This window comes from Danio rerio, chromosome 7, assembly GCF_052040795.2.
Source record: "Danio rerio strain M-AB ecotype USA chromosome 7, GRCz13ab, whole genome shotgun sequence".
Classification (NCBI taxonomy): Eukaryota; Metazoa; Chordata; class Actinopteri; order Cypriniformes; family Danionidae; genus Danio; species Danio rerio.
Window position 1 is genome coordinate 23,106,960 of NC_141027.1, and position 16,467 is coordinate 23,123,426.

Genomic DNA, 16,467 nt, shown 5'->3' on the forward strand with positions numbered 1-16,467 from the left:
AAACGTAAGTATTTTACGTTTTGTTAGTTTAGTGGATTCGTACGAGTTCAGTCGTTCGAAAATGTATAATTTTAAAAAGGAGGCGTGTCACCCAACCCCACCCCTAACCCCAACCATCATTGGGTGATAAGCAAATCGTACTAAATTTTACGAATTAAATTCATTCGAATTAGCCACTAAATCAAAAAGTTACGAATTGCAGTGAGATTGCGTCATAAATACCCATGGATACTGACAATGCTTTGAGATATGAAACTGAAAATTATTTACAATATAATTAACAAATTAATGGTTCATGAAAAAAACTTGTAAACTTACATTCAAGTGGTTCTAAATTTTTACAAACTCGTCTTCTGTTGAAAACAAAAATATATAAAATACCATATAAAATAATAGTAAAAACAAAATACTTTCTTCTTCATCTGACCACAGTACATGTTTCCACTGTGTGATGGTCCATCCCAGATGCCTCCGAGCCCAGAGAAGTCGACGGTATTTGTGGATGTAACTAACTATTGTGGTATTTAAAGGTTTGCCAAAGTAGTCCTGAGCCCATGTATTGATATCACATTCTTGATGAAGTGCTGCCTGAGGGATTGGCGATCACAGTAGTTCAGTTTAGGCTTGCTCTCTTGTCTGTTATGCAACTGAATTTCCTCAAGATTCTGTAAATCTCTTAATTATGTTGAAGGTGAAATATCCAATTTCTTCCTATCTTTCTTTGATGAACATTGGTTTTGAACATGTCGATATTTTTCTCACATATTTGTTGACAATCGATCTTCTGCCCATCTTTGCTCCTAACAGACTAGACTTTTCTTGGATCCTACTTTTGTACTAAATCATAATGACAATCCCCTGTTTACATCACCAGTCATCGCAAACTAATTTACCTGATTACTTGCCCTAAATTGCTCCTGTCCCAACATTTTTTGAAATGTGTTGCAAGAACAAAAATTGGAAATTGTTTTTATTTTAAAAGAACAACAAACAAAGAATAAAAATCATGAGGAACACATTAAACATTGTTTGCTGTATTGTCTGCAATAAAAAACAAGACCAGGTAAACTTTGATTTTTATTTGCATTTTCATACTGTGCCAACTATGTGCCAAATAAAAAAAGCTACCTATTAACCTACCTAGATACCTAAAGCCAGAGGGTGAATAAATTAACAGCAAGTTTTCATTTTGGCATGTACTATCCCTTTAAGCGCAGACATTTATTCCATAATGTATTCTGTGAAAAATTCAAGAGCATGAGACTGCCTGTTAAAACATTGGAATATCAAATATTTGCAGTTTAGCTGACATCAATTTAAACACGACAACCTCATGCTTTTTAGCTTGTTTTTGAACCAATTACTCTTGTGCGGCACATTGGTTTTCACCTCACACATGTTCAGCATGCAACCTCTTGTTTATCTGTGTTGAAACAGACTTTCAATATTTGAATATCATTTTTTAAACGGTTTTCCTGCCATTTTCTCACAGACTCCCGGGGCAATTGGGTCGCATCCACGATCGTTCCTCCCAAAAAAATAAAAGCAAGAGCGTTGAGCCGGATATGCTGTTGAGTCAAACGCTCTACGAAACAAATTACCTCAAAAACAGAGCAGAAGTGTTTACCTTAGCCAGCTAACTACAATCGAAAAATTATTAATCAAGTTATGAGAGGCTATGCAGCTCTGATGGGACACGTAAACATGGCAGTTACATAACAGCAGGCAGCAGCTGCGTCAGTTAGAGGTGAAAAAGATCAACCAAGAGCATAATGAGACTGTGACTTGCTGCCGAGCTTACTAATGGCTCTATCATACATGCATGAATCCGTTTAATGGACATGTAAAATACGTGAATGAGGTCAATGATGTGTACCCAACATCATCTGGTCTGCACATCTGTCTCGGTGACTAATCACCAGAGCCCGTGACTAATTCCCCTGTGCCTCATCAGTGTCTTTTCTTTGCTGACATAAATGATGACATTACTAACCATTTCAAATAAACTTCTAATTAAAATCATTCAGGGCATTTAGGGTCTCAAGCGTTTCCCCTTCAGAAGAGTTAAGAAATTAATATTTGATGGAATATGATCTCACGAGCAAAAGTAAGTGTTTTACGTTTTGCCAGTTTAGTGGCTAATTTGTACAGTTCAGTTGTAGAAAATGCATGATTTTGAAAAGGAGGGATGGCACCCAACCCCACTGTAAACCCAACCGTCATTGGGGGATGAGCAAATCATACAAAATTGTCTAAATGATATCATTAATTCATACAAATTAGCCACTTAATAAAAAAGTTACAAATTGCCATGAGATTGTGTTGGAAATACCCAATTTCATTAACAAACAAATACAAATATTTGATATTCTGACCAGTTGTCATTTTCATGTTATTAGACCTTTATAGAATAAAACACACATTAACATTTCACTTGAGCATATATCAATTAAACCCAGAGAAGCTGAGAATTTTTTTGTGATCTTTGAATTTGTTTTCATAGCTATATTTTATATATATTTCCCTGCATTTATATATTTCTCTGCAACTTAGGCCTATGTCAGTTAGTAAAGGTCTATGGAGGATGAGGGAGCTCTCGGATGTCATCTAAAATATCTTACTGTGTATTCTGAAGATGAATGAGGGTCTCAGGGGTTTCAGACGAGATGAGTAATTTAAAGAGCATTATAAATTATCATATTTTGGTTTCAGGGGTCTGCAACAACAGGCTGATATGCATGCAAGGTCAAAAAACATATGATTTGTTCAACGATTCATTTGTTCTCAAACCCCTCCTTTGAGTGATGCGCTGATTGGTCCAATGACCCAGTCTGTTGTGATTGGTTGACTGAGTTCAGCACGAGACGTAGAGCAATGTCCAACAAGGTGATGAAGTAGTAGAGTATCTGAGAGCTCAATGCAGGAATGCATTAAAGCAATGTGGTTAAACACCAGCATATCACACTACTCTTAACTCTAAACCCACACAGTGGCAAAAGTTTAACTCTTTTGAAAATTCCCCATGCCACGTGTGTTGGAACAGCTGATGGTGGCCATAGCAAAGACAAACGGCAGAGGATCGCGAGTTTATAAATGCATTTAAAAAATAGGTAAAGGAAGAAGCACGTGTCACGTTTTCAACGTGATTTTGGAGGCAATATATGAACAGCCCAAAAAGATTTAACCTGAGAAATACAGTACAAGCTCTGATCTATAATAGATAAGTCATTGCAAGCCACACAGCATGATTACAAGTTACGACACACAATTAAGTGCATATTTTGCAAACTACACAAAATGAGGCAATAATTTAAATTACATTTACATGTTATGATCTGGAGGAAGAAGAAACTGGTCCATATGAACTATAACAGTTACTGACAAAGTTTCTGTCAAAGTCTGACAAAGTCCCATACATAATAGTCTCTGCTGCTCCTGCCTTTAAAATCAAATAGACAGCGAATCCTGTTTTGCAGCATAGAATACTGTATAAATCATCAGAGAAATAACAGGAACAAACACAGCAGGTTGGATCGCCTGTGCTCTGCTAGTATCTGAAGGGAAAGGCATGTTCACATTTGACCAAATCCGGTACTACATAATTGATGATGTACCGTATCGACACTGATGCATTCAGGCAAAAGATCCAAACACAAAATACTTCATTCATTCAACTCTGAGTCGACTATTTTGTTAGATAATCAATAGTTTTAAACACGGTGCACTTTCAGATTTAAACCTCAGCTGGATGTTTCTATTAATTTTTTTTTTTTTAATTTTTGGGTGAACTAACCCTTTAAAACCAGTTCTCCCTCTGACACAATGAGGGATGGCTTTTATAAGGACATAAATCATTGTTGTGAGTAAATAATCTAGGTTTATGGTGCTTAAGGTGTTTTGCAGCCTTCTTTGACTATTTTCTATATTTTTCTCTGTATCTGAACAAACAACTTAGGCCCATGTCAGTTAATGAAGGTCTATAGAGGATGAGGGAGTTCTTGGATTTCATCTAAAATATCTTACTTTGCGTTCTGAAGATAAATGAGTGTCTCAGGGGTTTGGAAAAAGGTGAAAATCATTTAAAATAGACAAGCCCAAATTTTTTGGAAGAACTTTAACGCTCTAAAACCAGTCCTTCCTCTGACCATTATTGCATTCTGGCATGGGCTCAATGCTTTTATAAGGATATAAATTATTGTGAGCGAATAATCAAGGTTTATGGTGCTTTCAGTTCTGTTTGCATATTATGTTTTATGTTTAATTTCATATTATGCATTTTATGTTTTTGTTTATTATGTTTTTTGCATATTAACCCAAATAACCTATGTTTTGTAACTATAAGCAAATGTTTAGCATACATTTAATATCTGTTAGAAGAACTTCACAAAAGTGTGGATCTGAAATGATGTGACGTGCATAAATAGCTATTCAACTTATTAAAATCAATACGACGTGATAAAAAGTAGCCTAATTAAACTAATTAAACTTACAATATAAATAAAAACATAGCAGTTAATTATGCTGTGAGCTTTTTATGCCATACAAATCTTATACCCTGTCTTGAGATGTCAGGCTGGTCTTTGACAGCACAGCAGTTTTCTCTGTAAAAAGCAAAATAAAACGATTCTTTATTTAGCCAATTTGTTCTCTTTTTGTCAATCATTTTGTGCAATCAAAGCTTCTATTTCTTATTTGGTGAATCAGCAACTGATGAACTTTTGGTCACGTGTTTGTAGACTGTGGTCTCCTCTCCACTGCAGCCGCAACGTGTCTGCAAAACTATCGTGATATTTGTAGTTACACGTGCAAAATAAGCTGTCACACGCAGTTCAGAAATTAAAATCAAGATGACGGACATTTGGGAACGTTTGCATTTCGTCACTGTTGGGAGCTGGAATCTTCAAACGACGCCTTGTGTGCTTTCTATCTGCTTTAAAAGGTAAATATGAACATATAATTGCACAGTCACCCGGCAGCGCTAGAGGTAACTTAGGTGTTAAAGTTGAGTTTGGTTAAAGGCCCGTTTAAACCTGTGGTTCAAACACGTTTGCATAATGGCAACAGTTTAACGATAAATATGACGGCAACAATTAGCATGTTGTTTTGTATTGCTGTCATACGTCACCTAATCTACTCTCTAAATTTACATTTTGATTGACTGTCAGTGCTTTGATGTCGAACATGTGCTTTGATGCTGTACATGATTTCAGTTAACCTTAGTCTACATTATTTCTCTCAATACTGGCAGGCAGGTTACTCTCAATATTAAAACTGGTCAGTTATCATTAGTTGGTTTCTTGAATAAATGAAATCTTGCTTTTTCTAGTGAGATTGATTTTTAAGTGAGCTCAGTTGGTTTTTATGCTTTTGTTGAACGAATCCGTTTACATTAAGTCAATGTATGATTTAAATAATTATGTGTTGAGGGTAACGCATTACAAGTAGCGCAATAATACTTTTCTAAATAAGTAATGCATTACTTTTAAAATTAAGTAATAATATTTGGGTTACATTTTAACATTTTTAATGATTTTTAGTGTAATTAATTCACTTATAAAAAATAAATAGCTGATTTAAAATGAATGTAACTAAGACGGCAGAGCCTTACATTTTTGTGATGGAAGCTTCCTCCTTGTTCTGAACAGATCAAAGAAAGGGAACAGGGTTTATCTCAATGGCCAGTGATTTTACTTCAATAAGACACAAAAGTACAAAACTAGTAAACTCATTGATTTACACTTTCATTAATCTATATGGTTTCTAACTTGTGGGTTAGGAGGTAAGATTATCCTTTGCTATTTTTTTTTAAGGTAAATGAAGTTCTAGGCCAGGGGTGTCCAAACTCAGTCCTGGAGGGCCGATGTCCTGCAAAGTTTAGTTCCAACCTCAATCAGACACACCTGGGCGAGCTAATTAGCCTCTTACTAGGCTTTCTAGAAACTTCTATGCAGGTATGTTTAAGCAAGTTGGAGCTAAAATCTGCAGGACACCGGCCCTCTTGGACTGACTTTGGACACCACTGGTCTAGGGTATACTTGTTAATTGCAGAGCTTCTTTATTTTTTTTTTAAAAAGAATGAAAAAATCCTTCAAGTTAGGAAACAGATCAAGCCTCTGCCAGGTCTCAAAAAGTAACACAAAAGTAACTTAATAGTAGTGTAATGCATTACTTATCATAAACATTAACTAAGTAATGCAACTAGTTACTTTTTTGGGGAGTAACTCAATATTGTAATGCATTACTTTCAAAAGAAACTTTCACCAACACTCATAATCATGTATAGTTAGTGGAACTCCTGGAAAAAAAAAAACTAGATTACCTGTGATGGTTTATGGGAAATTTTGCCAAACAGACAGCACAAATCTAACATATATAAGTATTTGTGTATATACGTTTTAAACCTAGAAAATACTATCTCTATAGATGCATAGATTCAAATAGTCTTACGGTCCTGTCATATGTTATTGTGGCTATTAACTGCAACAATAGATTAAAAAAGTTTATAATGTTCTAATTCTCCCTGTAGATGGTTTGGTTCATGGCTTAAATTACAACTTGTCAAACACTTTTTAAAATTCCGATGAATGAAGAAAATGCTTCCTGACCAGAACCACATTGCAAAAAATGCTTTTCTTAGATTTTTTGTCTTGTTTTTTAGTCCAAATATCTACAAATAAATAATCTTGTTTTTCGATTTGTGATAAGATTACTTTGCTTACCCCATTGGCAGATTATTTCGCTTGATTTAAGGAAAAACTCGCTTCATTTTTGGCATATTATTTCTTAAAACAAGACAATATGTTTTGCTTGTCTAGAAAATGCTTCTTGATTTAAGACATTTTAGATATTTGGACTAGAAACAAGACAAAAAATCTAAGTAAGAAAAGCATTTTTTGCAGTGCAGAAGTGCTGAAATGTGGCTGGGCACTAATATATCTAATGGTTACTCCTCTTGGAGTGAACAGTAACCATTAAAACTCTTCTATCATTTATTCATCTTGTCCCAGAAGACATATTATATTTTTCTACTGTTGAATCAATTGTAAAATAAGTTTAAAGTAAAAGTATTTTTGCACACATGCTACAGTTTCACCAAAGAGCATAGAATCACCAAGAGGTGACACTTTGTTGCTATTTGGTAAACAGCCACTAGATGTCGCTAGTGTCAAGCGGCAGCCATTTTGGAATGAAAATTCCAATACAACTGCACGGATAATAGGGGGGTCAAAATAAATTTTTTCGGTGCAACGCCATGCAGACACGGACAATTCGGTATCGGTTCAGTAATAATCAAAACCGGTTATTATGTACTGATATATTTTATCTCACATGCTCTATGTCTCCGTAGCTTACTGTGGCGAGGGAGGCGAAGGCGAGTATTTACAATGCTCCAACTACTTAAAAATGCAGAAACTGTGCACAATTTCACTGCATGTGTGTTTTCTGGACTGTCTTTCACTGACACTTATGCCCCATTCACACAGGGATTTAGCGTCAATGCTTGACTAAAGGCATGTATGAAGTTGGGGCTGAAGCGATCGTCATAGCAGTGTCAACCAATGAAATTTAGTCAGCAATAGGCCACTGTCTAGCTGGTTCATTTGCATACAGCGATCTGATTGGCTGACGCTTCTGTCGACGCTTGAAAAGTTGAGCCAGTCCCAACTTTTGCAGCGAGCAACACCTCTGAAGTGGCGTTGACGGATCCACAATGCAGTTCGGCAACGCCTGATGTCACCCATTCAAAGTGAATGGGAAGCATTGACGCTGACGCCCCGTGTGAATGGGGCGTTACAGCAGAAGCTCCTATTTCACTGCGACTGAGAGAATAAAAGTAAACTCCATTTCTTTCTCTCTCTCTCTCTCTCTCTCTCTCTCTCTCTCTCTCTCTCTCTCTCTCTCTCTTCCCCCCCTCCTACAGGTTGTAGTTCAGCTTTGATGCACTTATTAAATAAATAAATTTTAAAGCAGTTGCTTGCCATCGTAATAAGACAGCAATGCTCATTGCTCCTGCTTGACAGCTATAAGACCCAGTGGACGGCTGCTCACTTTTCCTCCAAAATGGCAGAATCGTGGGACCGTTGCTGGGCACTGCTGTTGCAATAGAACTTTCTATTGAGTGTCGCCTCTTGGTGATTTTAAGCTCTTTGGTTTCACTTCAGTAGACATTTCTTTCTTTCTTTCTTTCTTTCTTTCTTTCTTTCTTTCTTTCTTTCTTTCTTTCTTTCTTTCTTTCTTTCTTTCTTACTTTCTTACTTTCTTTCTTTCTGGAGGATGGAAGGAATATTCATATGCATTCAGTTGTGCACACAAATTAAATATTGATCAGTGGTTTTTGAGGGTGTCCATTTCCAATCTGAATTTTGCTGCAACCGATGCACAACTGTCAGACCCTTCCTCAGTCTTACTGGCTGCTTCTGATTTCCTCTCAGATTCAAGATGAATAAGTTTCTTATTGGGGAGAAAGTGTTTCGAGCACTGAGCTTGATGATTAAGATGAGATGAAGTGGAATTGTGGAGTGTTTTTGGTCTGCTCCAGGCTACGCAGACTAAGAGGATAGAGATGAGCGCTGAGATTAACCTCTTCATTTATCTGTGACAGACGCTCGGTGAACACAGAACATAGACAGTTCACATGAAACAAAACACAGGTCACAGCGAAAGCTATTTTTCTATCGATTGTGCGCATTAAATGGACCAACTGACATCGAGAAGCTGATCATTTTGCATTCATTACACACTGAGAAGCTTCATGACAGCAGAGCCGGTCTAATCTCAGTGCGATGTTTGCTTGCTGCAGGTGTCATGCTGGCATTCATATGAAACTGATTACTTGGCAGACTGTGAGCGGTGCATTTGGGGTGACTGTTAATCAGTACACTCTCGTTCACTGTCTCTCAGGAATGGGTGGCCAACTAAAAAAAAAAAAAAAAACAACAACAACAACAACAAAACAGTCAGTGTTCCCACAGGTCATGGGATTTCTGGTATATAATGGAATTTTAAAAATTTACTTTCCATTAATTCATTTATTTTCTTTCAGTTTAGTTCGTTTATTAAGGGTTCAGGACACCCTGGAGAACTTTTTAAAAAAAAAATTAACAGATTTGTGTGTTGAGCATCAGTTAAGACAATGTTAGCACCTGTCAGCTTTAATTGTGGGGAAAACTGGATAATTTTGAGCTTTTGTCAGCTAATTTCAGCTTCCGGGTTTAAAATGATTTTTGTGGCGGGCTCAAAATCGGCGACGCAGCGCAGTACTGCAAGTGCAATGATGACGCGTCGGTTTCTCATTATTATTCATAGCGGAGTTTTCTTATCCTATGAGAAGAGCCGGCTGCTTAATTATTCATCAGACCTGCCAGAGTCACGGGCACACAGTATTTAGCCGTTCATGAAGGCTCATATGCATTTGTTTCCATGATCCACGGGGTTTGTTGCATGTTTTCCCCCGTGATCTTGTCAGGGCCGATCATACAGCAAAGCTGTGTGTGTGCTGCTAGCATTTTTGTCGGGACAGCAGCACGAGAATGAGAGAATGGCGGACGCTGTCTTTTATCAGGAGTTCGTTCACATTCAGACACATCACTGTGCTGCTGTGTTTGCCTAAATCCTCCAGATTACCAGCAGGGTTAATGGTTAAAATGAACAGGCCAGGAGACCTGCTGCACTGAGTCTGCTGGATACGGGGATTGAGGGAGAAGTCCTCATTTATAGTGTTTACATGAACACACTTATCTTTATAATGATATAAATTGTGGTTATGTGTTTATGAAATTACGAATAACAAATGTAGCAGGGCATTAAATCACTGTTCATTTCTTTGCATTTTAACTTTGTAAACTATAAACTCATGCGTCTCCTCACGGTTTGTCTCATTTTGTGAGCTAGCTTCGTTCGCTCATGTTCTCCCCTGCTGGCCACGCCCACTTCTGCCCGATGCTTGCGGAGCTCCACGCCCATTAATCATGCATCTTTTGAAAAAATTCTGAAGTAGACTTTAACCGAAAGTGGGGGGGTGTCATGGCCCTTTAATCAGTGGTTGCTACAGCGGAATGAACCACCAACTTATCCAGCATATGTTTTACATTGCCAGATTAGTTGGCAGTTCATTCCGCTGTGTTGACCAAGCCGAAAATGAATGAATGCTAGCTATAATAATGAACTATTTTTTACAGTATAGCCTAGGAGTGCTCAACCCTGCTCTTGGAGATCTATCTTCCTGCAGAATTTAGCTCCAACCCTAATCAAACACAACAGGTGTTTCCCAAATCACATACTTATGCACTATTCTATGCCATTTTGTGCATTAAAACTGAATACTCTAAAAAGAATAAGTGCTCTTTAAATACCCAGATGATGCACTTATTCAACTGGTAAAATGAAGTGTGGATTGTTGGATACCTTACATACTCAACAGAGTATCCATTTGGGATGACACTACATTCATATATAAAGTACATAGTGTATAGTGTGCATTTTGAGACACAGTTAATCTAACTTGAAGGAGCACATGTTTATTGTTCCAAAATATTTTAAATGTTTTCCAAATTAAAAAATATTGTGTACAAAAAGGACTTTTTTTTTTTTTACCTAGACATTTACAAAGAGCATATATTGGAGCAGTAATATTAATACCATGATACTGTGAAACAGTGATATTTATATCCAAGGTTATTATACTGTCAAAATCTTTTACCGGCCCATGCCTACCCATGGTATAGCCTCTATTAGATAGCATACTCTGTGGTCACTGAGAAATTGAAAATGTAGCTATAAGTAGGTTGCGTGACTCATTAATTTAAGTTTTAAAGCAATTTCGCCTCTGCAAATGGTATTTAGTCATATTTAAACTCTTGCATTTGTGTAAGTTGATCATTATTTAATGTTCAATGTTGTATTTATGTATTTAGTCTAACTAAAATATGGACAAGGCCTTTGAATCAGATAAAGCAGTTAAATAAAACTTCCAATCCGGCTTAGTTTCATGCTTTAGCATCATATCAGAAAGATATGTGATGTGACAACATGTGATTTAAAACATACATATTCCTGTTTCTCTGGTCATTACAGCAAATTTAACTTTTTTAGCCGGCAAAACTATGGCAAAAGTCTGGGAATTTGACATTTGGCTTAGAGAGGGAACCCTGAAGTGTAGCACTGAAATACAAGTATTTGAGTTTGACTATAATAATCACTTCCTGCTGCTAAAAAAAAGCTCAATTGTCATTTAGATGAGTATGCTTGAGTTTGTTTTGTTGGAAAAAATTGACACTCATTGAAGTCCATAATATATTGTTATTTAAACACGCTTGCTCGTTTCACCAGACAAATTCTGCGCATAATGTCTCGTAAAGGGATGTTATTTATTTTCCTAAAACAACCTTCTGAGACTCCGTCCCTTGGAGATAAGGGATAATTATTTTGTGTACTGTCATCACTCGTCGTTCTCGTCTCTCTCCCGCCCCTTCTCTTGGGGATGGGAGGACAAATGACAAATAAACAAAGTTATAATTACTGTGCTGTTGCAGGGAGTTCGAAGCGACTAATAAGGCAGACTCCTATACAAACACGTTCACATGGAGGTACACCTGATTCTCAGGCACACCTCTTGCTGATTTCCTGACACGCTTAACATTCTGGCCTGCCTTTCTTTCTGATAAAGAAGCAATCATCATCTTTTTCCCCCGTCCACAATCTGTCTATTTCTTCCTCTTGATCCCTCTCTACTCGCACACAGTGGGCTTGTCTCATGATTGCATCACTGCTCATTTGCTTCCCCTCACAGTAAACGCTCAGAGCTCCTTTGAGCTTGTCATCCACGTATGGATGCAATCTGTTATCATGACTGCCGGGGGAAGCCACCGAGCTGCTAGCGTGACCGCCTGCAGTCTGCCACCAAACCACCGGCTGAGGATATTGTGCGTCGAAGGGGTGGTTCATCCAAGAATGAACATTTCGACATGGTGTTTTTGAACAAATGACTCTCATTCTTGTCATTGCAACTAGTGAGGATAATGAAATGGGGTCTGGATCTGACAGGTATTAAAAAAGTAGCACACAAGAAGAGTTTTCTGAAGCTGCATGATTCATTCATGAGACGAACAGGCCAAATGAATGTTACTCTTTTGATTGACAGGCCATGGTCTCTATTCACTTATCGTATACAGTGCTTGAACTTTTCCTGATGAAAGAAGTCTAGGTTTGGAATTGTCTTGAGCTGAGTAAATGATGTCAGAATTTGCACTGTTTGGTGAAATATGTCTTAAATAAAGACTGCTTGAGAGTTTTGATTCACTTAGCGCTGGAAGCAGTTTCAGTTGTACCTGATGGCACCTAAAGAACTTTGCAACTTTATGCCACTCTGAGTGAGTGAGTCCTGTTTGAACTGATTTAGGACAAGCTGTCCGTTTTCAAGATTTCTCGGTGGATAGTGTAAGTGTTGAGACATCGTAGATCTGTGTAAAAGCTTTTACTGACAGTCGCAGTGTGTTTTACCGTGCTGTCAGTCACGATGATGAAATTTTTGGTTATGATGTTGTTTAAAAGAAACTTTTCGAGCTGTCTTTCACTGTCTTCCAATTCCCAAAATACTCTGTCTGTCTGTCTGTCTGTCTGTCTGTCTGTCACAATCTCACAGCAATTTGTAACTTTTTGATTTAGTGGCTAATTCGTATAAACTCATACAATCTATTAATGCAATTTAGTACGATTTGCTCATGAGCCAATGATGGTTGGGTTTAGGGGTGTGGTTGGGTGCTATGCCTCCTTTTTAAGATCGTGTCTTTTTACATTATATTGCTCTGTCTGTCTGTTTACATCTTTATCTACATCTCATTGTCTCTTTATCTGTCCGTCTGACTGTTTGGCTACACTTTTGTTGCTCTGCCTGTCTGTCTGTTGCTTTATCTATATCAATTCAATTAAATTCACAATTGCTTTATTGGCATGACTGTAAATGATACAATATTGTTAAAGCTTAAAATGTGTGGACAAATATTAAAATACAATAAAATATCAAAATAAAGGATAGAAACAAAATATCAGAATTTAAAGTTAATGTATGAATTAAGAACATGTGAACATTTCAAACCACAGTGTTTAACTTATAAACCCACACGTAAGAATGGGTCACTGTGGTAGACAGTAGGGATGCTTACAGTAATGCATACATGACACACACGCAAAATTGAGTTTGTCTGCTGTCTCTCAGGCTGTGGCACATCCACACATATCTGGCAGCCAGTGCTGCTGTCTGTCCCTCCGCTAGAATAATTTTCATTTGTTACTCTTCAGTCATGTTTAAGAAGTACTTTATGTAGTTTGTGAGTTTGTAGAAATGTGTTTCTACAACACATACTCTTTATTCTGTGGGTCTCGATGGCCAGACTGTTCACTGACCTGTATTTGGTCACGATCTGCCTCTGCTTTCACTGTGAAGATATTCTTCCAATTCATAGTTTGATTTTACTGTCTGTTATTTTGTGTTTTAGTTTCTTCAACCCAATCTGGGGTGTGTTTCCCAAACAATGACATAACTCACGGCTAAACTATCATAGTACGATGCATTATTTAGGAAAAGAACGAAGTAGTTATGAGTGTTTCCTAAAACCGTTTCTCTGTCACAATCCATCATTTAAACTATAATCGTTTTAACGTAAAACATCTGTAATGATGCTCTAAATGGGATGGATTAACTAATTCTTCAGAGAAAAACCTACTTAAGGATAATAATAATAATATGAATTATTATGATTTATTATTATTATTATTATTAAGTAGATTATTTATTATTTGTTTTTTGAAAATCATGAGAAAAATCATGAGCCACGGCTGTGGTCAAAATGGTATAAATGTTTTCAAAGTGCACTATGAAGGGAACGCATTTGTCAATATGAAGATCGTTAAAACTGAACTGTAAATTACACCTAAGAGAGATGACTTTCATGTTTTTTTTTTTAATCATTCCAAATTTAAATGTTAGAATGTTCTAAATTATTAGGGTATAGGAGGGATAACTGGGAATAGAACACAACCAGGAACTATTCTCTATGCTTCTAACTACAGCTGTAGAGGTGTAGTTGCAAGTATACAAGTTTGCAATGCCGTTTCTTTGTCTGTCTTGTCTTTCTGTCTAATCTAAAAACACCTGCAGTTCTGACTTTCTGTATTCATTTCTTACTGCACTCAGTTCAGTTCTACTTTGACTGACTGTAAAGTGTCTCTTTTTATTACAGACATTCATGTCTCATCAGTCCAGATGCTTCTGAGGTGGACAGAAATAGAAGGATTTGCCACCTAGAGCCGAGGGACTTCACTTACATTTACAGAAGGAAGAAGCAAGAGGAGGATTAAGAGGTAAAATGGGAAGTAAGCAGGAGGAAGTGATAACCGAAGAGGCTGAATGCAGAGTGAACTTGCAGTGAGAGGAAGATGAATGGAATAGGAAACTGATGACTACAAGGGATACATGTTTTTTAAGCCTCTTTTTACATAACCCTAAGAGCTTGAGCTTTTATACTGTAGTCCATTATAATTACAGGCCCTGAAATAATCTTTTCTGCTAAAATTGTTTATACTGGCACTTTAGACTTTTAAAATTATTATTATTTTTTGGAGTCAATTCAAAGTCGAGATTTATTGCCGTTCCGCTACATGTGTGGACATACAGAGGAACGAGATGCTGTGTCTCGCAGGACAACGGTGCTACATAAATTAATAATAATACAAACACAACACTGGACATAAGAGCTGTTTTAAAAAACCTATGCATAACTAACAAATACTATAAGACACTTAATTATACACATAAGACAGGCAATACAAGTACTTTTACATGAGACTGAATAATGTTATGCAGGATATTATGCATGGGAGGTATTAAAGGTGAATATTGTGCAAAAGAGGGATTTAAAGTTTAATATTGTGCAAGAGTTATTCAAGGTTGAAGCAAGTTGTACAACATGATTGTGGTACATTTATAGTAAACATTAGGGGTGTAAACATTAACGGATTAATCGTGATCACAAACCACAGTTCAGAAAGCACGTGACCCGCGGATTAAAAACTTTTTTTCGAACTTTTAGGTTAATCCAACATTTATAACAATTGCAGAGAGATTGCCTCCCGCATCAATGAAATCACGTGTATCAAAGCATTTTGGCTTCCCTGTAAAATATAATGATGACAAAGTTGTGGTGGGACCTAAAGGCTTTCTTGGGTTATTAATTAAAGGTGTTTTCTGTTACTGTTTAGCCTACGTTAATGCATTGTGTAAAGCTGCACAATTAAACATTAAAAGATTGTGATCTCAATTCAAACTTTTGAAACATGAATGATAAATGATAGTGATTTGCATATGTTTATTAATCCTTTAAAGTACTGCATTCAAATCTGCGTTTGATCGAGAGAGATTCAGTTTTTACACTTTTTTTTGTTAGTTACAAACAATTAAATAACAAAGGAGTACTAAGAGAACAGTTTATAGTTCAGATATAAACACTGATATTTATGGTAAAGATTAAAATCACAGTTTAATGGCACTTGACGCTGGGGAATGTTGTAGCAATTGCATTGTTTAACCAATAAATGGCGACAAACAACCATCATTATGTGACCGAATAGATTTTCAAAAATGATCCACCTATAATGAAACATGAAGATTTATGTGTAAATTGTTGAATCATCAATTGAAAATAAATATGATCCGATGTTCGATTTCAATGTTTAGTTTTATCAGCAACAGTGGCAAAAATATTTTTCCTATAGAATATTTTCCTTTTTTTCCAGCTGGTTCTTTCTTGTATTTTATTTTTAGTAAAATTACAGGTTCTAACTTCTGTTTGTTAAAACCAATGGTTTTTGCAGTAATATTTTTGTATAAATGGAAAGCAAATGACATCTGTCTCCTTTCTTTTTTTGCTGCTCTGGAAAATGGTCCGATTCGTGACTCAAAATCTTAAGTGAGTCCTTGTAAGATGGAGTTTAAATCAAGTGTCAGGTGCAGAAGCGAGAACAGTGTATTTTAGTGCATCTACAGGTGGTTTATCAAGATCACTTATTCGTATGAAGCACAATTTGAAATGCACAATGTTTCCAAGAGACATGGAGTGATTAAGAAAGTGTCTGTACTGCAAATGTGCAACCTGGTGCAAGAGGCAGGGAGATGAGAGGGTGTTTTGTCTACAGGTGGTTTGTTGGGCTTACTCACCTGTATAGGACATACTCAGGAATGCATGGGAGGGGGGAGGGGGTAGGGGTTGGATGAGATTTAAGAGGGGGGTAAATTATATAATATATTATTACGTATTACATAGTGCAGGGCAAGGTTATAATAGTTTTGGATTTTTCATTGGTTTTAGTTTCTATTTAGTTTTGACTTTTTATTTTCAAATTCAGTTAGTTTTTATTAGTTTTAGAGGTAGATTTCTTAGTTTTTATTAGTTTCTATATTTTAAGAATATCTTA

At 36.6% G+C, this 16,467-nt stretch overlaps 1 long non-coding RNA gene across 4 annotated transcripts in view; it reads left to right on the forward strand.

Moving 5' to 3' along the window:
- Positions 1-4,694: 4,694 nt before the first annotated feature.
- The window catches only part of LOC147843111 (uncharacterized), a 74,848-nt gene continuing 63,075 nt past the window's right edge, over positions 4,695-16,467 (forward strand). For all 4 annotated transcript variants that reach the window (XR_015495688.1, XR_015495689.1, XR_015495690.1 and 1 more), the window contains exons 1-2: positions 4,695-4,939; positions 14,238-14,358. This is a non-coding gene — a long non-coding RNA (uncharacterized LOC147843111). The remainder of the gene's footprint in view (positions 4,940-14,237; positions 14,359-16,467) is intronic.